Source organism: Metopolophium dirhodum, chromosome 9 (assembly GCF_019925205.1).
Source record: "Metopolophium dirhodum isolate CAU chromosome 9, ASM1992520v1, whole genome shotgun sequence".
In the NCBI taxonomy this organism is placed as follows: Eukaryota; Metazoa; Arthropoda; class Insecta; order Hemiptera; family Aphididae; genus Metopolophium; species Metopolophium dirhodum.
The window spans coordinates 22,836,271-22,862,748 of NC_083568.1; the positions used below are offsets into that span (position 1 = coordinate 22,836,271).

General features: G+C 30.7%; 1 protein-coding gene across 1 annotated transcript in view; it reads right to left on the bottom strand.

Moving 5' to 3' along the window:
• Positions 1-11,935, bottom strand: part of LOC132951861 (octopamine receptor beta-1R-like) — a 119,166-nt gene extending 107,231 nt beyond the window's left edge. The window contains exon 1 of the mRNA XM_061023878.1: positions 11,470-11,935. The gene's annotated coding sequence lies outside the window, so the exon portion shown is untranslated. The remainder of the gene's footprint in view (positions 1-11,469) is intronic.
• Positions 11,936-26,478: the final 14,543 nt, after the last annotated feature.

Consider the following 26,478-nt stretch of genomic DNA (forward strand, 5'->3'; position numbering starts at 1 on the left):
TGTTTTGGGTGTATTTCACAGTTGTTTGGCGGAAACAAAAAATAGGCATCACTCCGTGTGGTATATAATATATTATATACACACATAATATTACAACTGTTAAATTCTAACGCACACGATCTGGTCAGTGTGATTTGTTTACCGAAAAATAAAACAAAATAAATTAGAACCATTCGCACGCGTTATATTTCAAAATGATTTATATTCAATCCCGAACACAAAAGTGGCGGCGGCGGTATTTTTTGAGCATCGCATATTATTATAATAAATGATTTTGCCGTAAAAACAATAACCGTTTTAAACGACATAAAACACCGGAACCAAATATTTAATATTGTCATACGCACTGACTGGATCGTTCTGTACAAATATGATATGCGCCGCGGTGAAGAGGTGTCGCCGTCGGTTTCGGTATCGCATCATTCACGGCGGAAACTGCGATGCAAAACTACGGCCGTATAATATAATATATTAATAATAATAATATATTACAATATTATAAATATTCAACAGAGATCAACACGCCATAGCTTTGGACGCGTAGCACAATGGGTCACGTCAAACCACCGCTGTATTATATTAATATTATTATTATATTATTATATCGAATACCCGCGCGCGTTTACCTTCGGGTTGTGCAGTGTGCAACGCAAGTCATCTCTTAAATTACTAATAATAATTTACGCACCATAGTATTACAATATAGTATAATATAGGTATTAACGGTGGGGGTAGTAATAATGTACTAATGCCCTAATGTTTTACGCTCACCCCCGCACCCCCCTTGGCGAATCGCATAATATTATTATCTACAACTACAGCGGAATATAACAACCAAAACCGAATGACTGTGCCCCCGTTGAACGTTACCCCCCGTCGCATTCAAAATATTCGATTGAAATATTTACATAGAGTGTGTACCGAGTGGCAATCGACGAGCTTGTGAGTTGTGAGTCGTGGGTGTAGCGCAACACGGTACTGGTGCAGTCGTGGTGTAAATCTAAGACGCCGCGATCCGTACATGATATTTCATCGTCTTTGGACGCTCACCGATTTATAAGGTTGGCGGGTTCAAATTTCGACCGGAATCGATGTTTTTGTAGCTTTTTTTTTCAAGCGATTCAATACCGACCGTTTTTCAACGAAACCCGCATGGTTCGTCTGAGATAGGAATAATTCTGAAAATATATTTGAATGTTCGTTATGAAGTGTTTACTCGAGATCGATCATACCACTATTTTCAAATTTCAACTCTTATATTAAGTAGGTATTACCTGCCATCGTTGCCTTCCTATGATTTTATTTTAAAATGTAGAAATTAAAAAAAAAAACGTTTAAACATTAATTATTATAGGTTACCTACGGTGTTGGAAAAAAATATCGAGTTACGCGTGGTAATGATCGATGATGGCATTAGTAAACCTTATAACGAATATGTTTTCAGATTTCAAATCGCATTAATTCTTTATTTGTCGGTACGATGGACAAAAAGTGCACGGTTTTAGTGAATAATAGGACTTGTCGACCACAGATTGGTAACATGTTTATGTGCACGTGCGGAAGCACCGCTATATATCTTTTACATTACGGTCACACACACACACACACACACAATGATCGCTTACTACGCACACGTTCGCATGACTCGCACTTAACTTAGAAAATTGCCTGCACTGAACTCGTTGAAAGCGGTCGGTGTCCAATCCCCTTAAAAAGGTTAAAAAACATAGTTACCCCGCGTACCACTTGTAAAGTATAAGTGGCTGAAATTTAAGATAAATTTGTACGGTCAACATTATTCCGTAGTTAGGTATATATATAGTACGTGATCCCCGACTGTTTTTGTTTGATTTGAAAATGTACGTGAAACAATTACGTATATGCATGTAATATTATATTATTGTAGTAGGCGTGTAATAAAGGTACGTATATAGTTAAAAGCCGTCAAACAATCGTAATAATAATGTTACGTACGGTAGGTATAGGAAAAAAAAAGGAGACACAATGTGTTTCGTAATAATATTACACTGCAAACGATCAATTCACACCAATAAGTGTTGTCGTATTTCGATTCGAAGAAAAAAAAGTCGCATAACTATCGGTGCTTCAGCTGCTGGGTTTCGAAAGACCGGGTAACGATATTATAACGAAATCCAACGGGAAGAAAAAAAAAAAAGGCGGTCGCGTACGTCCGATAATTTAATATAATATTCATGTAAGTTGTACACCTCGCTGGCCTCTATGGTTGCCGTACAGAAACGCTCAATGCGTTATATAGTTCATCGAGATTCAATCGAAAACTTGTCCGTATAATATTATGTTATACCTCGGACTTTTAGAATTAATAAGATTTCGATTTCTGTAAGTGCTCGAGACTTTTGATCGTTCACGGGTTTTGTTGGTTCATTCAAATCGAATATTATTAAAACGGAGAAATTCACGTTGGCGTTCAAAGTTTCTCAAATACATATTTGGACAAACTATAATATTAATATATAATAACGTTTCTATAATATTATACAGTCAAGTTGTCGGAAATACGGAAGCTTCGCGGTATCACGGTCATATTAAATTGTACACGTATCTAGGTACATTTGTTTGAACGCGTAATTTGAAACGTCTCGTTCGACTTCGTTTTTAGATATTTCTTAAAAACTCATTACGGTTATCCCTCCGGATACGTATCTTATTAATTCTTAATATTTTTTTTATTTTTTTTGGAATGCGCCCTTTTAGTTACGCAGGTACGGTGTTATATGACGTATACTGTACATTAAGTACACCCAAAATTACTTGCATAGAGAAATCAAATCAAATCTAGTTTTTGTACCTCTATTCCGTCAAACTAAACTCGACGGACCATTTCCCAAATCTGGGATCGAATGCGCCATAGTTTTGTGTGTGTCCGGAAGCACGACGGATATTGAGATTGTCTCACAATTACGACGTACGAAATTGTACACACCCCCCCTCCCCCTTTTAAAACGGTACACCATAGCAATGATTCATTTAGTTCGTATACTGCAGTCTCGTATTGTTATAATATGTCGCCGGAACGACATTAAAAATGGCATTACCCACAGTTTTGTGTACCAATCGAGTCGGCCGCGTACGTGCGAAGGTTGTGCGGTTGTAATAAAAAAAAGAGCACACACTCGCAAATCCCCGTGATGCGAATTTCACTTTTATATTTTATTCGGTTCGGTTTTTTCTCCGTATATTATTATATAGGTACCTGCAGTGCAATCGAAAGGGATTACATATTTGTAATGCTGTCGAGATCGTTTTTAAAGAGGTGACGAAAAAGTTTTACGCACTATTTACACGCCACACGCCTATTGTGCCGTCGCGAAAGACCGCTCTCGAGTCTTTCGCATCTCAACCCCCCCCCCTTCTATCCCCCTCCCCCGTGTTCACATCGCCCTCGCCGTCCGACCGCGACCGACGCAAATCCATTTCTCGTGTATCGTTTGCGCGACCGAAACAATAGGATTTTTTTTACCGACTATAGTCTTTTTTTCCATTTTTTTTTTAAATTTTTTTTTTTTGCCCTTTAGACGTTTTTATGTTTTATTTTTTATCCTTTATATCTTTTATCTCTTTTCTCTTTACTCTTTTATTTCTCTCAACCGGCGGACAATACTGTTCTTAATTCGGAGTCGCGCGAAAAGCTCCGACAAACTATAAATCACGATCGTCGCGTCGCGCGCACATCCGCCCGACGTATTTATAAACCGCAACGCGGTCAAAAGTTCCACGCGATCGCACTAGACGAGCGTTTCGTCGATAATTACATTTTAATAACCGTGGCCAAGAGGTAGGCATGGTATACGTGGTTAATATTATACAATATTACACGGCCGCGAGTAAGGCGTTTTTTTTTTTTTATAGTCTATTCCACGCGCTGCATCCGGTCGACCGTCTACCGATGCGGTTATAGTGTTTAATCCAACAGTTTTGTTTTTCTTGTCGCGGCTCATCTGTACTCCATCGTTGGTCCTATGTATACCTTTGCATCGGAACTAAATACACATTTAACTTTACATCGTTTTGCCGACTACAACTACTGTAGTAGGTAGTCCTACACAGGATTGGCCAACGGACCTGTTTTCCATCATTTGTTTGTAGCTATTATAATATTATATTATATGGACGGAATATAAGTCGTAAATTTCGCAATAAAATCATGTGGGCACTCGGTGAATATTTTAAGTATTTATTTATAAATATTATATTATAAATTTATATTTTATATTTGTGATTGTTGTTATATTAGATAATATTAATATTCATCATGGGTTATATATCGACTTGTAGTAAAAGCGCGCAATTAATTAATATTATTTTTTTCAAACTGTTTAATTGTACTGAATGATCAATTATTTGTGTACTCGTACAAATAAAATATATGAATAATATTATTCAAATTATAATATAGTGACATAGAACATTTTAATTTAATGAGGTGCCTACCATATTTTGTCAACTAATATTTATACATTTTTAAGGATTTCATTTTTTCTCCATTGGCTGGAAGGCATTTAATAATAATTACCCTACGGTTATTATGTTTAAATTCATCTTATGGTACCTATTAGTTTAAATGCTTATAGACTATAGTATCTATATTATAGTTTGAAAATGTTGCATGACTTGAAAGTTTATCACATTCTATAAAAATCAATCATTTAAATTAAAACTATCAAACAAATATTGAAATATTATGCATTATAGCAGATCGGTTTCACCTTAGAATTAATTTTAGATTTCAATCGTCTACAATCCATGCAAGTATGTGTATAATTGTTTTAAGTTATTTTAACGATTTTACCAATGTCTAAAACTAATTTACCAACTTTTCAGCATCCAAACTATTGCATAATAATATATAAGTAGGCACGGTATTTTAAAGTGCAGATATACGATGATTTCTTTAATCGAACAAACCGTGAACGAAGTTTAGAATTTAAATTTTAAGGTCAAGTGACTGACGTTGTGGATATCTTCATCTAACGCTTGGTATTTAAATTAAACTCCGTCAAAGGGTTTTCGATGTAAAGGCCGAATATCCTGACATTTTTGAGATTATTCCTTTATTCCTTCGACGGTTTTACTTATTTCGTTTGGCAAACGGTTAAGTAGTTGTATAGCGAATTATCGTAATTAAATTAAAAATATGTTACGGACAATCAACCGTGGCTTTAGGTAGATGCAATTGTATTTAAAAATTCCATTGTATCCGATCGGCGTTTAATTTGCTAACGTAACAGAATAATATTATAATAATAACGAAACATACTTCCGTAAGCTCTGCAGTGTAGTATATGTTATTATATTATATATATATATATATATATATATATATTTTAAAAGAGGGAATTTTCAATTCTTTTCACAACATAGGCAGGTAATCATTGCGATGCACCTTACGAAATGAAAGCGATTGTATTGATTGTAACATTATTTGCTTTAGTTCGACTATATTTTTAATGTTTGTATTGAATTGCGCTGAATGCATGTGCGTGACAATTTATTTTATTTATTATTTTATTTTCCAGAGGAATTTTGGACACGTGTCGATAAGCGATGAAAAGTATCGAAAAAATTTGCAATGATAAAAAAAGTCTTGATAGATGAGACACACATCGGTGACACATGTGTTAATAGGATGTCTAAAGTTTACAGCGTCTTTACACGAATTACGACCCAAAACTAGTTTATTTTTTTTCTCTCGTCTTTTTGTCGAACTTTCGTGCCGAACATTTGCGTGGGTTTAACAACATAAAACGGTAAACAAAACACTAAAATGAATATCTAAGATTATATCAAATATTATACCATATATATAAATATGTTTTTGATTAATCTCGTTGCTGCAGAGCGTGACTGACGGCCGTCTAATCACCAGTGATTTAGAACAGTTATTACCTATATATCTATACACCCAATCCATATTGTGTTTTACATGATTTCATCGCCACTTGTGAAAAGTCGGTAGGTACGCATAATTGGTTGTAACGCACGCTCAGACTGGTACGTCCACAAATTCAATTAGTTTTGATCATTAAATTTATTGTTTTTCGACCCCTCCCCCCTACCACAACAGCCACTAGCCATCACTCTCATCCCCTTAACCTATAATTTAACCATTTTAATGAATGCACCTCTGCCGCGCTGCACCACACCACGTTCAGTGTTTCGTTCAAATAGAATGTAGAGCACACACACACACACACACACATACAACAACAACATAATATTATTATATTCGTTGTTGAACATAACAGTTTGCGCAATAAACATAAGCGAAGAAATGAAATAAAAATTGTACACATATGTACGAGACATGTAGTAGGTATTTGATATTTTTCACGAAATAAGCTGTACCACATTTATTACGCGCACCCTCGACATATTGCACTTGTGGATGTTGCGATGAAAACGTTCTTTGCCTTTTGTAACATATTCCGTTCGCCGTTTTCATAAAAACTCGAAATGTTCTTAGATAATCCCAAATACCACTGCAGGGCGGCCCGTGCACCGTGAGTCAACTTTTCATATATTTACATGATATTTATTACGCGTATACAGGGTGTTTCGACAAACATGCTCAGTTCACATTTTTTGCCCCCTCTGATAACAAACATTTTATACAGATCCTGATTTTTAGATTATTTTTTAGAATAGGAACTTGATGACCATAATATATTTTATATTGTTCAGATTTTTTTTTTCCGTTCAAAGAGTGTGGTGCTTTAAAATTCCAAAAACCGTAATGGTTTGATAAAATCTGGGTGTTCGTGTTTGGTGAATCACTGTGTATGATAATATCATAAAAAAACCTTTCGGAGCTACAGCTGGACGGGGAAAAATGTTCGGCCAAAACTCGGTGGGCATTTTTTCGTTTTACCATAATATTATTTAATCGGTAGTACGCGTCGATACGCCCGTGCGTATGTGTATATATATATACACATCTAATACGCCTACAATATATTATGTCCTAAAAGCAATAATGGCCGGGAACGTTTTGAATATTGTCCTGCACGTAGTGGGGCTTTCTTGAAAGATACGCGATATCAACTGAAAATGGAAAACAAATAGCTACGGGCGAACGCGGCCGGAATATCAAGAATACAATGCGAATCGCTCGGCAAATTGGGCTCGATTTTTATAAGAGTATTAACATATATCGACAAATGGTCCCCTATTATTCACTCGCCTTACATCGTTATGAAATTATTTTTAAAATTGATCATCCCACATAATATATTATTATATAGTGACGACTGGCATATTAGCAATACCGAGACCCAAACGGGACTATTATCCAGATAGTAAACTAAACATTACAGAGTTTATATTTTATACATCGAGTAAGACAATTTATTGTTCCAAACAATAAGCAGACACAGTTTATTATAAAAATGTTCATATCGACTTCTACGAGCTGTACGTCGTAATCTATAACGCCGTGTATCTTATACTGTACGACGAACATTAATGGATCGCAAACGATTTCGTTTTGCGTCAACTCAATCGTAAATTAATGAAAATTCTAAACATATCGGAAAGTTACTCGTCGTTTGCATTGAAAATGTCAATTTTACTGATATAATATTTTAAACATGACAATTTTTGTAATTATTTTTTTCATTTTGACTTGGAGTCACAATAATAATTGATTTGATATTAAAAATCTATACAATTCTCAAATATTAAGGGGGCCTCGGGTGACACTATCTTAAGGGCAGCAAATAATACGAAAAATATATTATTTTTAAAAGTTCTATATTATATACGTACGTACAGAATGGAAAGAAAATTATCTTATTTTTTTCTTTATATATATAACAACAATTTAATATTATTAAAAATGTTTAAAGTTGTAATATTAGAAAAATATATATACTATAGTTTAATAAGAGTTATTATGCTCAATTTTAGATAATAATAATTATTACATTGTTTAATATGTATTCCTCTCCAATTATTTCAAACATGAATTCTCGCTCAAAATATATACATATCTATTAATTAATATTTAATGAACTATATTAACTACATAGTTAACGCATTAACACTACACAGGTACAGGCTTACATTTAACTGTAAAATTATTCGATTAGGTTAATTTTATATTAAGTATAAAATTTGTATTCTTCAATGTTTTACGAAAAACACAAATTTATCCAACTGAAAAATAAACAATCTTGTTCTAAATTTTGTTTATTGATATTATATGTTGTCATTATAATATTACGTTCCCATTCATATATTAATATATTCGTGCAACTTTCGATGGTTTATTTTTTATAATTTGTTGATAACATTAACTTGACCTATAAACCTAGTTATTTAATTTTGAATGGGATTTTCAATTTGGATACATATTAGCTACTACCTGCCAAAATTAAAATATTGAATTTAATTTACTGAAATAAAATTAATAATACAATGCAGTGACGTGGCCACGATCAATATTCTATTCTATATAGTATATACCTACTACTATACATACCTAAACTAACGAAGGGATAGGCAAAACGTAAAAATGTTTTGTTTTTTTTTAATAGTAGGTAGGTATTAAAATAAAATTTAATACATAGCTTTTAGCATAAATTGTGGTGGTAGCCACCGGTGGAAGGATTGCTATTAACCTTAATGATTTATTATTCTTTTATACATATTTTAATCTTTACCATGTTATAACCTAACCAATAGTATCACAATTCACAGGTATCTAGATTATAGAACGTTTCAGGAAGGACGATTTAGCGTGAACTTTTTTTTGGTGAAATTACATTTCAGTGTGCCACAATTTTGATGACAAATCGGTAAAAATATATGACGCTAATTTAGGGGATATATAAAAAATATAGGTTTATATATATTATATATTTATAAAAACTATCAAAAACGTCCAAACATATCACAATGTCAAAGTTGAAATAAATAAAAATGTACAATAAATATTTGGAACCAACGTGTTAATGGAAAGAGGAATAACTAATTTTAAATCGAGGAGAGCTAAATTATTGCGTTTAACGAAACTTACATTCAATAAACAATATGTAAATTTGACATTTTCCGAGATTTCCATCAGAAATAGCCACATCGACAAATGCATTTGAGCATTTCTATTTGATTTTTTCCGATGATATTTTCATTATAATGTATAACATTAAACCTATTCTACGAAAAAAAATAAACTTAGCCATCTTGTTAGGATAGTTTTTCTATTGTTTATAAAACCTTAAATATTTTACTTATTTTTAATAACGGTTTTTTTTTATAAATATATTTAAACTGACACATTATAGTACATGTTAAATTGAAGGTATTCAAAATTTGAATTGCAAATTTTATATAAAAAATACTGAAAAATTAATACAATTTTGACATTTTAATAATTGGATATTTTGTTTAAAAATAATATCACGTCAATACCATACTTATTTAAATAATTCATAAAAATGTCAAGTGTTCTGAATTTTTTATACCCGAATCACAACGAAATAATCAAAATAAATTTGGTTAAAACTAATGGCTTTGCTGTAAATTACATTCAGGTTTGTCTCTCTTTTTTACATTTTTATTTCACAATTTTCATAAAATCTACTGAGAAAACCCAAAAACTGCATTATTATTTCAAGGACCCAAATTAATTTTATTCTGATGTATATTATACTGTGAAAAAATTTAAAACAATATATAATATTTATTTAGGTAGGCACCTATAAATGGAATTATTAAATTTACCATTATGATTATTCATTAAAACACATATTTTTATGTACATATATTTTTTCACTGCTACCTAGTACACCTAGTTATTATTTGTTAATATACTATTCTAAAACTCTAGTTTAATAAAAGTAACAGAATAAATTTTTATACATGGTCCAAAGTGTGTTTGAGAATAAAGGGCAACGAGACAGTTGAGTACTAGACAAGAGTGTATTTTTATGACGATGTACAATTGAATAGTTTCTTGAGGATCATTGAAACATGTGCAATCCTTAATGACAATCTCAAAAATTATGTTTTATCAACTAAATTTTTAAATTTACTTTATATTTTTGTACATAATTAATTAGTGTTTTAGCACAATATACTATTATATGTGTGTTTAGATTTAATTTATTATTTGTATTAATAGTGCACTTGCACTAATATTTTTAGCATTACATCAGCATTTTTAGTCTTTGATATAATATCTACACTTAAGTTTTCTCAAAAACCGATGATAGTATTAATGTAATATAATTTTAATATATTCTACTTTAATAGATTTTTTTTTAATCTTATTAATTTTGATAATCACATGTTAACTAAAATAAACATGATTTCAAAAGTTATAACTTAAAATACGTATACGATCATTTTTCATATTAGTTAACATTTGAGCGTATATTATTCAACTTGAGTAAATAATACTATATTAATAAATTGGTTTATTAATGAAAGAAATATTTCCAGAAATTACATTTACAGTGTTATTTACTGGTCTTTTAAAAAACTATTTTATGTATTATATGTACTTACTATTTAAACCTGAGTCTATATAATTGTATAATATTAGTTAAGTAAATTTGAATGAAAGTTCAAAGTATGGAAACTATAAAATAATAATAACTTTGATTATAATTTAAGATATTAGTATTCAAATTTGAAATACAACGTTGGCTTTATTTAGAAAACAATTTTTGTACTTTTATCCTGATATATTTCAAAAACTTTTAGGTTTTAAGTACTTATTTTACTGTTTGAAATGCAAAATACTTTTTTGATATTACACTTTTTTACGTTTATGATTTTACAAAAATAATAATACAATTTTTTTTGTTATCAACTTTGTAAAATTGTCCAGTCTCAAATTAATTGTTCACACATTATTTATGTGAATTTGGTGTACTTAGTGAAATTGTATAACCAACAATACCACTAATCAACAATCAGTACCAAAAAAATGGAAGAAAACTTGTTTAGTTGCTAAATAATAATTAATATCATAAATCATAATAGAAAAGGTATTTTTTCGTATTTTAATAAACATCATACTCGAAAAAAATTATATTATATTATACATGGCGTATTATGTGAATACATTTAGGAATAAAATACTTGAATGTACGTATTCCAAATTCAATTGATGGTGTTTGAAATACTTATCATAAGTGTTTTTAACAAGTTTGCGCAGTGAAACATATTTAATTAAAGTAAAATAAACAAAAATATCGCTCTCGATTCAGATACGTAAGTCAATCTAATAAACAGAATATGAAGATACGATGTATTAAATTATATCTAAAACGCGCATCTCTTATACACGCGACGTATATAATAATGTGTTCTGCTAGTCCGCTGCAGTGATAAACAATATCAATCTTTATCATATTGTACGTCCAATATCGTAATACTAGTGCACGACGTATACGTAATATTATCACAGAGGTTAATACTTACAGATTAAAAATCAGCTCAATCGCACGGAACCGACAAGTGTGAATATAAGGGAACGCGTACGACGACTATTATCGTATACGTATAAATTGTACGTCGGGCGAAAAGATTTTCACGGGAAAATTCTTCACTCGATGGAAAACGATGATATTTTGGTACGACCAGCACGACGATACAGACTATACGTAGGTCCTATACCTGTTATACCGCGGCGACCGATCCGCGCTAAGAGTGATTTTTCAAAATGCTATTTTTCCGTCGTATCAACACACCGACTACGCCGAAACGGATCGGATTGAATTGGCGCTCTTGGCGGTTTTCTCGCGATATACCGAACTATATCGCACCATACGTCTCGCGACGGTCGCTTACGATATTATTATATAATCCATGTGCATTTCACATACACATATACACACGACTGTGTTCGTGACTCTTGGGCTGCGCACCACGACGATGACACGCGCCACCTCGGTGATCGACTGGAGTAGTGCCGAGCCCCTGGCGAAATGGTCCCTCCGGTGCCGGTGCGCACGCCCAGGGCCACCGCCGAGCGACGTATCCGTCCGATGTCCCGCCGAAGCGTTTTCGCGCGGGAAACTCTGCTTCGCTTTTCTCGCGGCGCCTTACCCTATTGCTTGCGTCCACACCGGACGATTCGCCGGTACGATTTACCTATGTATACGCGGCGACGATGTAAGTATAATATACGTATAGGCCAACAGATATGATTATATTATGATATTGTGCAGACCCCGACGACTTGGCGTGGACCGCCCCCGCAGGCCGTCACGTCACTCCCGCGAGCACGATGGACATTCAAATTGTCTGTTAGACGTGTTTTTTTTTTTTTCAAAAGTCAATAAAAGATAGTGTATAGGCGGGTAAATTATATCAGGTACCTAATTTATATTTTTAATAAGCAAATGAAATATTAACATAATATTGAGTTGGTACGCAAAAAATAAAACTGACAAAAGTACAAAATAACATATCCGCAAAACCAATAACATTGCACCAAGGCATGTCCGTAAATCATAATCCGTTTATATTAAACAATAAATAATAATTATAACCACGGTTATCTTATTAGTTCGTCCAGCAAGATACTGCACTAGCGCGACTGCGCGAGCCTCCGAGATTAAATAAATAGTACGATTATACGAAAATAGTATGCGATGCATACTGTATATAATATTAATGTGAAGACAAATAAATATTTAAAACAAACAATAACAATGATAAATAGCACTATCTAAAATTCAAACCATTCAAAATAAATGGCTGTCACTATTCAGTCACATCTTAAAATAATAAAATTTGTTCATTTTATAATACAAAGTTATGAAAAGTTAGAAAATGTAGGATTTCAACCTGATACAACCTTGGTTCTTGAGGCCCCGATGAAATGCACCCCCAACACCCCCGCTTAATCCGGCACTGATCGCTAAGACCCTTTCCACTTTCAGTCACGACAATTTCAATCGCCGTCACTATAGATTATATGTGATATATAAGTTTGTATGTATGTTATACAGATCTCGTATAGAAAATATAGCTTCTGTTGACAACATATCATAAAGTTAGTGGCCGGGTCGATTACAATCAACGTTCCACTCACTCCGAATTGCCAGCAAGTGATGTCTCTCATCAACCTTGTACGATAGTTTTTTTTTTTAAAGAAGACATGTATTTGTTAAGCGCACTATTACATTGTTTAAGGTCCAGACGATGAAAATAGACTATTTCTTCGGAGATTATAGTAAATCGCTTAGAACCTTTCCACTTTCAGTCACGACAATTTAAATCACTGTAACACATTGTAAGTATGTTTATTAGATAATATATAGATCTCGAATAGACGATGGCCTAGGTCGAAAACATATTATCATAGTACCTAAAATACATCGAGTTACCGGGACGGTTACAATCGACGTTCAACCCACTCCAAATTGCAAGCAAGTATCGTGCATCGCAACCTTTGATAATTTATTTTAAAAAGACATGTATCTATTTGATAAACGCACTATTAAACTGTTATTACGCTGCAAACGATGAGCAAACGGAGAGCACGTACAAAATATAATAATATAGAATCAAACGAACACGTCTTAAACAGTTAAGCATCATGGGTACCCCACGGGTACAACGTCTCTGATGTATAAGTCATCGGGTCATGAATAGACTCGTAAGTCGTAACACGTTTGGAATAATTGGAATTCAAATTATGAGAATTTCGATGTGTTTCGTCTTGTAGGAATATTGATTGAGATTCCCCAAACACAACTGGACTCGAACCGGAGACGATTTTTAATTTCTACGATGGTCACGTCATAATATCGTCATAACAATAATATGACGACGATCTTCATGGTTTAGCAGAATTTATCGAATGCCGGCAGTAACTATTTGTGGTTTGGTAGTTATATTGTGTGCCTTTATAAGCTCTGGCTGCTCATTAAAATCGAACGTAATCCAACAAACGTTAGAAATTAAAGTATATAATCGGTAATGGAAATTTTAATTAAAATATCTAAATGTAAGTATGGACGGATGATCAAAAGCGTCGACGCAAGCGTATATTTATTTATTATTTAATGAGAAAAAAATATACTTCAGTTGTGCATATATTTGCATATTATCGGGATTGACTTAGGATTTCTTATGCATTTTGTGAGAGAATGTTACACCTGGAAAATGTAAGCGTTTTGATTTATAAAACTGTCCGACGATTGGTTTGTGAAGTATAAGCTTTGATAGTTGTTAATCTATATATACACTGTCGTAATAATCGGTGTTTTTAATATGAAAACTGTTTTGAATTTAAAATACACAAACCAACAACAAGAAATTGTAATTATTGTTTGTTAATAACGCGAACTATAATATACATTTCAATTTAAATATTTATAAATTGTATATATTGCCGAATAATATTCGAAAGCCGTACATAAATCCAAAAACCACAACGAAAATGTCGTTTCTGATATTTTTGTTGATAGTTTTGTATGCGAAAACAACACATTTTTTGAAATAAAATTATATAATATATATATTTCAACATAATATATGATTTTCAAGAGTTTTCCAACATAAAATAGTGTATCAGATTTATTGTTATTAAAGTAAATTTCGACAATTTTAGATTCGGAGCGATGAATGTATTGGTTGTGCAATAATGTTTTTTTTGTCTAACGTCACATTTAGAAATGTAAAAACGCTTCAATCTTGTTGAAGGTGTGCATCTGATAAAAAATTGAATTTGTTTAGTGCTTTGAGTGATTAAAAGTAAAAATTAAGCAGTAATTTTCAAGATAGTCGTGAAATAAAATAAAACAAATATTTAGAAAAAACAGAATATTTCCGTAAACTAGTTTTCTAAAAAAAATATTTTTTTTTATGTTATAATTCAAAAATGAATAGCTAAGATACTTGAAATGTTCACTCTTTATTCATAATAGCATGTGGTAAAATTTTCAAAATATTTTGGATATTTTTGTGTTATTTGTAGACGTATACACCTATTCATTTTTTGACCTTGTCATAACGCATAGTCAGAATTTTTTTTGTACAGGCATTGAAAATTCACATTTTTATGGAATTTATTAATATTAGGAAAGTGTGTAATTTATTTTATAGTTAAAATCTCGTAACATTTTTAATTTTAACACCCAAAGATTAAAAGTTTAATAAATAATTTCTCGTAATTTTTTTATTACTAGAATTGAAAAAAAAATAATAATAAATAGGCATACACTTTTTATGAGCATTGAAGCATTTTGACGTATACCTAGTTAATATTTATCATCACACGATCTTTGCTATTATTTAGTCATTATTCAAAAAGTATTAGAAAATAATAGAAACATAAAACATCTCACCATCATTATTAAATTATGATTGCCTAAACACGATTTACTTTTAAAAATATTTAGGCTTTTAATTTTATATCACATCGTTCTACGGTAGGTGGTACTGCCCATTTGCCTACAAGTATATAACAAATTTTGTTTATTTTAATTTTAAATTATACGATATAATATTATAAAAATAAATTTTATTATATTATACATATGCGGTGTATCTGGCAAAACAATTGGCTCAGCGTATCGTAAAACTAAAATTAAAATAATTGTTCAATAGTCATATAAATAAAATTATTTAAGGTATCCTCAGAAATAGAGCTTTACACACCGTCTCCTCGCAGAATCCTTTTTCGTATGCAATGATTTAGCATCGAATTCAAATTTAACGAAATTTCTATAACTACAGTGACTTACTCAATGACGAAATACACTCGAGTCCTACAGCGAAGCGCCTTCCCAAGTTTTTTGAATGTGTGCTTTTCAAGTTGGTAAACAACTAAAGCCGCAAATCGATCCATTCACCATACATTTTACATAATCTGAAGAATAAAAGCTATTTTAAATTGCTAATTACGATATTGAATCATTTTTAAAACGGAAAATTAATTGAGAAAAACAAAAGATAACTATACTACTTTCAATTACTATACGAATGCACATGTATTGCATTGCATAATCTGAAGGGCATTTAGTATGTCTCAGTGATTTAAATGGCAAACTTTAATAATTTTGAAAATTCGAAATTTTGCGCAAATTACTTACATTTGGTTTTACACTTCAATATCAGATAATATAAAATAATTATCAAAATTACTGTGAATTATTTGGCTAAACAGAAACAAATTGGATAATTTTTAGACCTACTTTAATCATCTATAATATGCTACTGAATTAATAAACATACAAATATAGCGTTGTTTTTCGTTCTTTGAAGAACATTGCGTGTTACCATAAATAGTAGTTTTATATTGTTTTAATGTCGATGCGGTACGAACGATAATTTTATCATTCTCGCATGAAAACCTTTTTTATTTACGTCAGTCAAAAATAATTTTGTTCTTCGTGGTGATAAATTAAAACGCTATTTTTTAAGTTCGTCGTTAAATGTGCTGAATTGAAATATGCATTAGCATTAGCAAATCTAATATTATTTTAAAAGAAGTTTGCATAAAAATAGCGTGGTAAAAAATAAAAATATGGATTTCTGACAACTGAATATTTTAAGTAAGTATAACTATTGACCAACATAATATTGATTTGGTTTTTCAAAGATAGTTTACAAAGCTCATGACCTAATTTTAGTGTCAAATATTGATAAAAAAAAAGATTTTTTACTATCGTAAGTTGTAATTAATGTTTTACACTTTGATATGGAGTCAGTTACCTACTTCTACGAATAAATAAATATTTAATAGTAAAATGTTTCAAATTTAATTATTTAAGACTTAGGTTATTTAACAGTCTGTAGGGATAATCTGACATGTAAATAATAAACGAATACCTTATAAAGGAAACTAGATATTTTTTTGTGTAAATAAAAAATAAATTTAAGTAAGGCTGGGAACCTTAGGCATTTGCATATTTGTTTAGAAGTAAAGTGCATATTTAAATTTTGATTTGATCCAAATTCTAAAATTATTCTAAAACAATATAATATAATATAATACTCTACAAATAAATAAATGTTATTGTTCTTTTTTCTATACATTATAAAACTATTAAAAATTTATTACTCAAATATTGTACATACTGATTAAATTCTAATAATATTTTTGATGAAAAATAAAAATAGTAATTTCTGACCATTTAAATTTTTTAATACTTAAAAAATGATGATATAATTTTATAAAAAGTCTTTGCCCTAGTTAAAACTATTAAAATCATTCACGCAAATTATGATTGAATATAAATATTATTTTTGTATACTATAATAGTATGTTATATTTTTTTGACATACAAAATGTATGTTTTAATTTCTGTACTATTATATATATATAATGTATTAGAATATACACAAATATTGAAGAATAAAATGTCATAGGATAATCAGATTTATATTTTACTGTAACATAGGTTGGTCCTCATTTGAAACAAAACAGTTTTCACCACAGGACACTCCTGAAATGGTATACAAAAAATATAAATATTTGAGAAAATGTTCCTTAAGTAAAGATTTCAAAAATCAGGGTTAGAATATATGTGTTATTACGAACAAGTTGAACATCATTTTCCATGTAATTATTAAAGAGTATCTAACCATTTTGAAAATCGATTGTACATTTAAATTTTTCTAGAAACACAAAATATACAAAATAGTATAATTATACCACCGTATTGTATAAAATATTTACCTACCTATTATCGTATTTTGTATTCAAATTTATTAATTTAGGTAGGTACGCCGTTACCGTATAATTGTGAAGTGTATAATTAAATTTTTTTTTTTATTGTCTCAGAACATATTATTATTATAATATGGTAAAAAGTACTTTATGCTTCGACGGTTTAAATTACTTTGAATTTTTGACATTCCTCGGGGGAAATCGCACATGTTTTCAGAGTATTATTTAATATTAAATTAATGTAATATATTTTTGAAAATAATTTTGAATAATGACTTTAACGACAAATGTTGTTTACATTTATAGGTACAGGTCGTTAAAAAATTCGAGTTCCAAGCAAGGTGGTGATTTCACTACGAGAATCGTTGGAGATAAGACACAGATTAGTGTTATAATATTATATAGATTTTAGAATTCCCGATCACGTCGCACATCATACCTAATAATATGATGAAGCGATATTGAAATTATTAAAAAACTTAGTCACTAACGATCGAGATAATTTAACTGAAACCGATTGTTAAAGGAATGTATTATTATAAATAAAAGTTCACTGATATAACATTATTATTTTTGTTATTTTATGGGCGTGATGTGCCATTATGGCATTATGGTGTATATCGCATGGCTGTAGTAGTATCTATTCGCCGTGGTGTGCCGGCGTTATTATTAAATTACACATTGAGGTGTTATATTATTATAGTAAAATGCTAACGCGACCCCATAACCAAACAATAATAATGATAATAATAATTAACGTTGAAAATGATTATCGCCATTGTGTACACGCGGGATATAATCAGCAGCAGCTCATGTCCACGACGAACGCGGGTCATCCACTAAACATCCATCATGATATTACTATAACTATTATTATTATTATTATTATTATTATTATTTATTACTATTAAAACAGTGATCACAATAATAATTCATAAATAAAATATGTTCCGAAAAGACCGGCAGGGACGAATCGGCTGGGGATCGACCCTGTAATAATATAATATACAATATTGGAAACTGGTCCCACTGCACTTCCGCACGTTATAATATTATTGCGTTAGGTATGAAAAAATATTTTAGTTGTCGTGTGCATTTTAATCGCATATAGGTTTCGTCTGGACGGCCGTGGACGGCAGAACATCGGACAGTGAAACTTATTAATGCGAATTTTAGTTGTTGTGCGGTTATATTATTATTTAAAGAAATTGTACGATTAAAAATGTCTGATACACTTAACGCGAGTTCAACCGCGGGATGCAGCCAGAAGTAAACGTATCATGATCCCGCCAATGATCGTCATACATCGTATATTACGCATAATTCGGCTGCAGTATGATTATTTCAAAGGTAAACACTCAATCTCTCGAGTCAAGTGTTAAAGATTTTGTAAATATTTTTTCAAGGCAGGTGCGCAAAATTTGAAGTAATAAAAAAACAACCTTTTTGAAAAAAAGAAGATTATATTTTATCTTTCTAAGAATTTCTGTGCATAAAAATTGAATGTCTCACGAGTAGTAAGTACATATTATTATTTGAAAATATATCAATGAGCAAAGTAGCTATAGTGAGTAGTGGACAATATTTTGGGCGTACCATGTTAACGTTAATAATTTTTGTGAAAATTAGTTTTTACCCTTAGAAGAATCACCATGCATACAAATATGTATATAGGGTGATACACCAAGCATGATCACTCCCTTTTTTATTTGATACTGCAGTTATTCAAAATCTGAAATTTGATTTTTTAAATATACTATTTAAAGACCATATTTTTAAATTATTGAGATTTTTTGTACTACTTACTTAAGGAGTTTCCTGTGGAGGTATAAACTTCTGTTTTTAAAATGAAAACACCCCTATTCAACTATAAATTACACAGTAGATAATTTTATTGAAATTGTTGATGTACCTAATTCAAAATTCAAAGAGTAGTTTCTTAGTTATTTAAATCTGTGTTCTAAGAATAATGGGTCCATGGTAATGGGTTTATAAGATATGGGTGCTATGGTAATTTTAAAATATTGTAGTCATTAATATTAATAATTTGTAAAAATGGGCTAAGTATAATAAATACTAGATTCAATTTATGTTTATTTCATATTTATGCAAAACCATTTTTAAGGATTATTATCCTAACTACAAACATTTTAATAACTAAGAAACTACTCTTTGAATTTTGAATTAGGTACATCAACATTTTTAAGAAAATTATCCATTAAATAATTTACAGTAAAACAGGGGGTTCCCATTTGAAAAACAGAAGTTTGTATCGCCACAGGTCCACAAGTAGTACAAAAAAATTCATTAATTTTAAAATATTATGGTCTTAGAGTATACTTAAAAATTCTAAAAATCAGTATTCAAATAAATTCATTATTAAAGTAAAAAAAGAGAGAGAATATGTTTGTTGAATCACCCATATATCATCATTATCATCATAATAACAATATGTCCTCACAACTCTCCAAGTTTGTCGGTTCAGGATTCTTCCCTCCCCTAGGCAACCACTTTCAATTTCTCTAGGTCTTACCTTATATTAATGTATTACATTGTATATTTTGTATTATGTATTGAATATTCTATATATATATATTTTTTTTTTTACAGGTCTTAGTTACCTTAAAACCCCAAGATCAAGTGTTGAGCGAGTGTTGTAGTGACGGCCTCACATGTCCGTGTGAGTTGTTAGTAGGTATAGCTATGCATAATATTATGACATATTATATTATGTTAGTGCAATAACACTCCCAAATATCAAATCCAATATTATACTATCTATGAATTATTTCACGGCATTAATAATAGCTTCGTGGCATATGATCGATACGATATCACAACAACAAATAACATTCGCCATCACAATACACCGAACGACGTTATAATAATAATTAATTTTACTTTAGACTCAACCTTTATTTCAAATGTTATTGTTTGATACAAAATTAAGTCAAACCAAACGCGTATTCTTGTTAAAAATTACATAAAAAAACTAAAAAGAGTCAAATGTGTCAGATAAATATCAATACTTTTACTTTAGAATAATAAAAATATACGATTTTCCTTTTTTCAGTTTTAAATAATATACATACTATACCCAATGAAGTATATACATTTTTGTAATTTCAATAAATTTTCGAAATATATCAGGAACGCTAAAAGAATAATATAACATGATATTGCATCTATGAATGTTAGGTTCATCAAATACATTTTTATTGATTTATTATTATTATTTTTTGAAAAAAAAATGTTTTTATTTTTCTTCGTAATGATACTTTAACTGAATGGTACTCATGTTCACTGGTATTATAATATATATGGACTGATGTATTCCGCTATAGACTTATAGAATTTAATAAATAATACATATTATATTATATGTATATACAAAATGCTATGCATATTTTAAACTAATTAGGCACCTAGGTACAATGTAAACACAAAACACACTAAAAATATGTGTTGCGTTATGCAAATATAACTTCTACTACATAGAAGATATATACATTTGTTGTAAAGTTCAATTAACGTTCACCTTTATTCGAAAAACATATAATTATTACAACTTACTGAAAAATTGAGTAGACAGTAATAATGTTGAACGATTGACACAATTTTTTTGTTCTTACTTATTTATTACGACCGTTTTGGTTTTTTGTACCTAACTCTTTTGAATTCTCAGCTATTACTATGATGGATATTCGATGATGACAAACCATTAGCGATAATTGTACTTTTTTCATTGTAATTTATTTTTATTCCAAATTATATAGTACTAGGTATATTATTCTATAATGCATCAATGTATAGAATGTAGATTTTAACGCTTGAATAGTGAATTGCAATATTGCATTCGAATCGATAAGTAGGTACCCGATTATAGCTTAACTCTACACGATATATAATACATTTTCAATAAGAAATATTTAAAGTTTTTAAATAATATTATATGTATAATTGATTATACCCATCTTGCGGATTACAAGTATTTGCTTTCATCGCGAGATCCGTTACACCAGTGTTGTAGTTCACTGGAATTCTGATAAAATAAAATAACATAAATTATTCGTCATCCATAAAAAATAAATCATGGTTTGCATAGCTGTACTTATTATGATGATAATAAAAAAAACAAATAGCTAAGAGCTTTTGGATTCAGCAAAACAATACATCACGGCCGTTTTGTGAGCGGGTTCATTACGAGCATTATATTATAATAGACGGCTTGGAATAATAATAATCATAATATATTATATTGATTGGCATGGCATTTTTTTGTGACCGTGCCATTGATGCTAATTATTTTAATCCTCCCGCAAATGATTGTGTGTGCCTATGTGCTTTAAATTTTGCTTAGTGGAAACTCAAAATTCGACTCATAAAATATAAACGATATATTATACCTACGTCAGTCATTGACAATGGCCTTTGAACCCATAATAATCGGGTGTCTCCGATTTTCCAAACCACACGAATTCAGACATTTCGGGCGAGGAACAAATCGTTTTTAAAAAAAACTGTAACGAGATAAAATAAATAAATAAAATAGTCACAGAGGGTCGTGAAACGCACTCCGTACAATGTTATATAATATTAACTGTTGTTTTATAATATAATATAAATAGGTCACTCGCGCACGACGTTATGACACACAATCATCATAATTATCATTTGAACAGTTAGTCGATTGATGCAATGCGTAGGTGTATTATATATATTTACATAATATTATCATGATATAGTGTGCATCTCGAATGTTGATGTTTATTTCTGAGAGTTAACAGCCACTGTATCAACCGCGCCGCTGCGAAGTAGTAATACTATACGCTGCTTGATATTATTATTATTATATGCAATAAAGACGGAAAGGAAAAAACCAAGTACGCCAAAACCTTGCACACGTATCATACCTATATAGGTATATTATATTATTGATTTTAAAACGACGTTTGTCTCTACTACGCCCTATCATTATACTATATTATGTGTTGGTATAACATTTTTTTTATATTCCAATAAGTCATATATAAAATATGTACTGTCAATCGATTGGAAATTTAATAGTAGGTAGGCGAACCAGATACCCGCGCGCTTATATATATATATAGGTAATATTAATATATATTCACCGGATCCGTTCAAATTTTAGAATTTCTATTACTTTCCGGTGAGACGCGACTATATACGGCACGACGGTATATAACTCGTATTTACATATTTTTTATGTAAAATGTTTTCACGGGTCATATTATTTGGTTTAGTCTAGAAATCCTAAAGAGATGATAGTAATAGTAATAATAATAATAATAATAATAATATTAGGCCCCTGTAGTTGGTATATTATATTATTCGTTGCGAAGTAGTCTCTAGAGTTTTATCAATTTTTTCCTCGTACGGACCGAAAGTAATGGCTAGTTAAATAAGTAAACAGCACATTTTTCTTTTACTCTGCTGTATTTTCTGAGCGTAACAACATTCCAACTTCAACAATACGTCTAAAGACTAATATTGATAATCGTCGTACTACACTAAAAAAAAAATAAAAATTGAATACAAAATACAGCTGCGTTAAAATCCCGTCCGAGTATAATAATGCGTCTTATTTTTTAAACTCGTTTTGGAAACATTTTTACGTACGTTTACGAAATGTCATGTCTTAATCGAAGCATCGCAAACCTCCTCTGGTCTCGCAATATCGACCAAACGTGTGCATCGTGTTGGTCAGCGAGTAGGTGCCTATACGTTACAAGTGAACTTGAAACACGTACTAGGTATATATGGTTGCCATTTAGCCGACTGACGAACATAAATTAAAAACAAAGCCACATAATAGCTCATATACTTTCGCTGTAATACAATCTAAAAAACAGCTTAAACGTAAATGTTATATCCCGCACAGTGTTGTAATATCTCTATATATATTTATAAAATGTACACTTTGTATATATATATATTTAGGTATCCTTTTAATCTTCCAGAGTCTTTCTATTATTATTCCTTCCAAACGAGAATCCACCGTAAATTCAAACAGACAGCTCCCCCGAGATGATCCACCGGTAGACTCTGCGTGTACGTTACCATGGTTACATATTACATTGAAACTGTAGTTTATATAATATAAATGTATTGTGATCGTGGTTGAATAATTTTGCTTGGAGCGTTGTCAATTAAATTATGCGCGCCCACTTGAGGTATATACCAAAGTATGATAATTATGTGTATAGGTACCAGGCTATTAGTGAAACAAAATTAAAAATTACGAATAAAGCGACAAATTTCGTTTTGAACGTGGTCTATTATAATCCACTTGCGATCGATCAGACGTGGCGTCGAAGTCGTTATCCCGTAATATTACAGACACTCGCGTTCTTGGAATTTTTGTTCGTAAAATTGTCAAAGACATTATGCTTGGCACCTACGAGCATTGGATTAAGTTATATTTGTTTCGAAGTAATAATTTTACATTTTATATTTAGTAGATGCCTACGTTAAAATTCAATTTATTATATAATTTGCCAATAGATAAAAATAGTGAAATATAAAATTGAATGTGTGGATCGGGTTATTACGTTTGAAACTCTGAACCCATTCAATTATCTTTGGATTCAAACAAAGATTTTTAGTAGAAACCATTTTACCGAAAAATTGAAAAATAGTTTGCTCCAAACGTTTTGGTTAGGTAAGGATTGATTTTAAAATTGCTTTTCATGAATTTCTCGAAAACTACCGAGAAATTCAAAAAATAAGTTGTTTAAAACAAAATCTAAGTTCAATTGACAATCTTTGTATATATAGGTGACGCTTGAAACTTTTTGAACTTTATTTCTGTCCTAAAAAAGTGTTAAACGAAAAAAGGCACATACAATTGCAAAATCAATAGCTTCACGTATAGGTAACATTCAGAAACTAACAAGAATATGTTTAGGTTTGTCTTTATAAGAACGTGTCATCGCAGAGACTTGCAAGCAGACGTTGACTGATTTTTGGATATTAAATTAAAGTTAAAATATTAAAATATTGTTGATGGTCGGTTTCGTAAATATAAAAATTTAAACACAGAATAAAATTGAATAATATTTTGCACGAGTGGAATTATATATGGAAATTTCGTGATTTCTCCGAGAGTTGGTATATCCCTATTAGTCAATATTATTGAATGTATTATTTGTTATTATTATTATTTTTGACACGATGGTGAACGGATGGATTTTATACGGATTTTTATATCATATTATTTATATTGGAACACATATAATTTGACAGTATTGTGTCGTTTCCATTTCCGTTGAATCGTCTTTATCCGCGAAATGTGACGTTCACTTCGCATACGACGAACTTTGATCGTTTCGCGTGTATAGGTACGCTTTTTTAGTCACCTAAATTGGACAGAACATAATATCCTGTTCATTGAGTACCTATAATAGCGGAAACGTCTTTTTTACACCGTGAAATTATTATAGAAAAATAAATCTACACACTGTTTCGGAGAAGAGTGCTAAATAAGGACGTCACGTAGGTAATTTGTTTTCCCCTGTAATAATATGTTGGACGTACCATATCATTATAATCATGCAATATATAATTTAGCGCCATACGATGATCAAGTAGGTAAGTAAGTAAACGATAAATTATTTTCGCTTTGATAAGCGATATAATATAGTATGCACTGTGTGACGATAATAACAATAATAGAGACGTTTGCGAGCATTGGACGCATTCAGTGTCTATTAATGCGGAACAGAAAATATTGTTCGATGGTCTGGATCCTACGATGTGCACCTACAATGTTTAAGCGCGTGAGTCCGCGAGTAAAGATGTTGTTGTGTTATTATGCTTCGACAAGACGTAAACTATTATTTTCCGTGTACTTGTTATTAGACCATATCGCCACAAGTATATTATAGCTATAAAATTATGAATATTATTATGGTATTATCATTGTTTGATGAAAATCTAATGCCATCATCGTTTTATACGAACGTCTTGCCGGAAAATGGTTTGTGCGCGATAAAACGTAATTTTATGTAAGGCAAAAAGTTGAATTTTAATCTGATAAAAGGGCTGCACATTAAACATTTAGAGCACGCATATCGTACCGAAAAACGATGTAATAATACGAAAATTATAAAACAAAAACCGTTTTATCGTGATACCGTGTCTACCTCCACACATCTGGCACGACAATAATCGACTTTCGTCAATCCAGATGATAAGTCTTAATAACCGTCAAATACTCCTTAAAATTTTACTTGGGGTTTTAAGTTGGTCAAATTTTTATCTTCCCAATAACGTGACTAAGAATTAATTGAATTACAGTCAATCATTTGGTTTCGGAGAATTATTGTAAATACTTCGCGTAAGTAAGTTAAAAATTATAATAATAAAACAATTAATTATTGAAAACTAAATTCTTGATCACTGTAACACGTAGGAAATAATATTATTGTTCGTACATTTATATATCGATATCGATATGTCAACTTTAAAAACCGAAATATTCCCAAAATACATAATTTATATTGCACCAGATAGAGACATTAATAAAATTAATCACTCGTTCGTTGGTAATCTGTAAAATATTGAATATACTATACAAAGTGTCCGGAGGAGAAGTGACATATCGGCGTCATACGATAGTATACCATAATTTATGTAAAAAAAATAACTTCAATGGTGGTGGGGGGAGTTAACTCTTTTATTTTTTATCACTTTTAAAAATTCTAATTTTTGACTATTCATTTAATAATTTTAATAAAAATAAATTGTACGTTTTTAGTTTAATTGTGTATGTTAGGAAATAA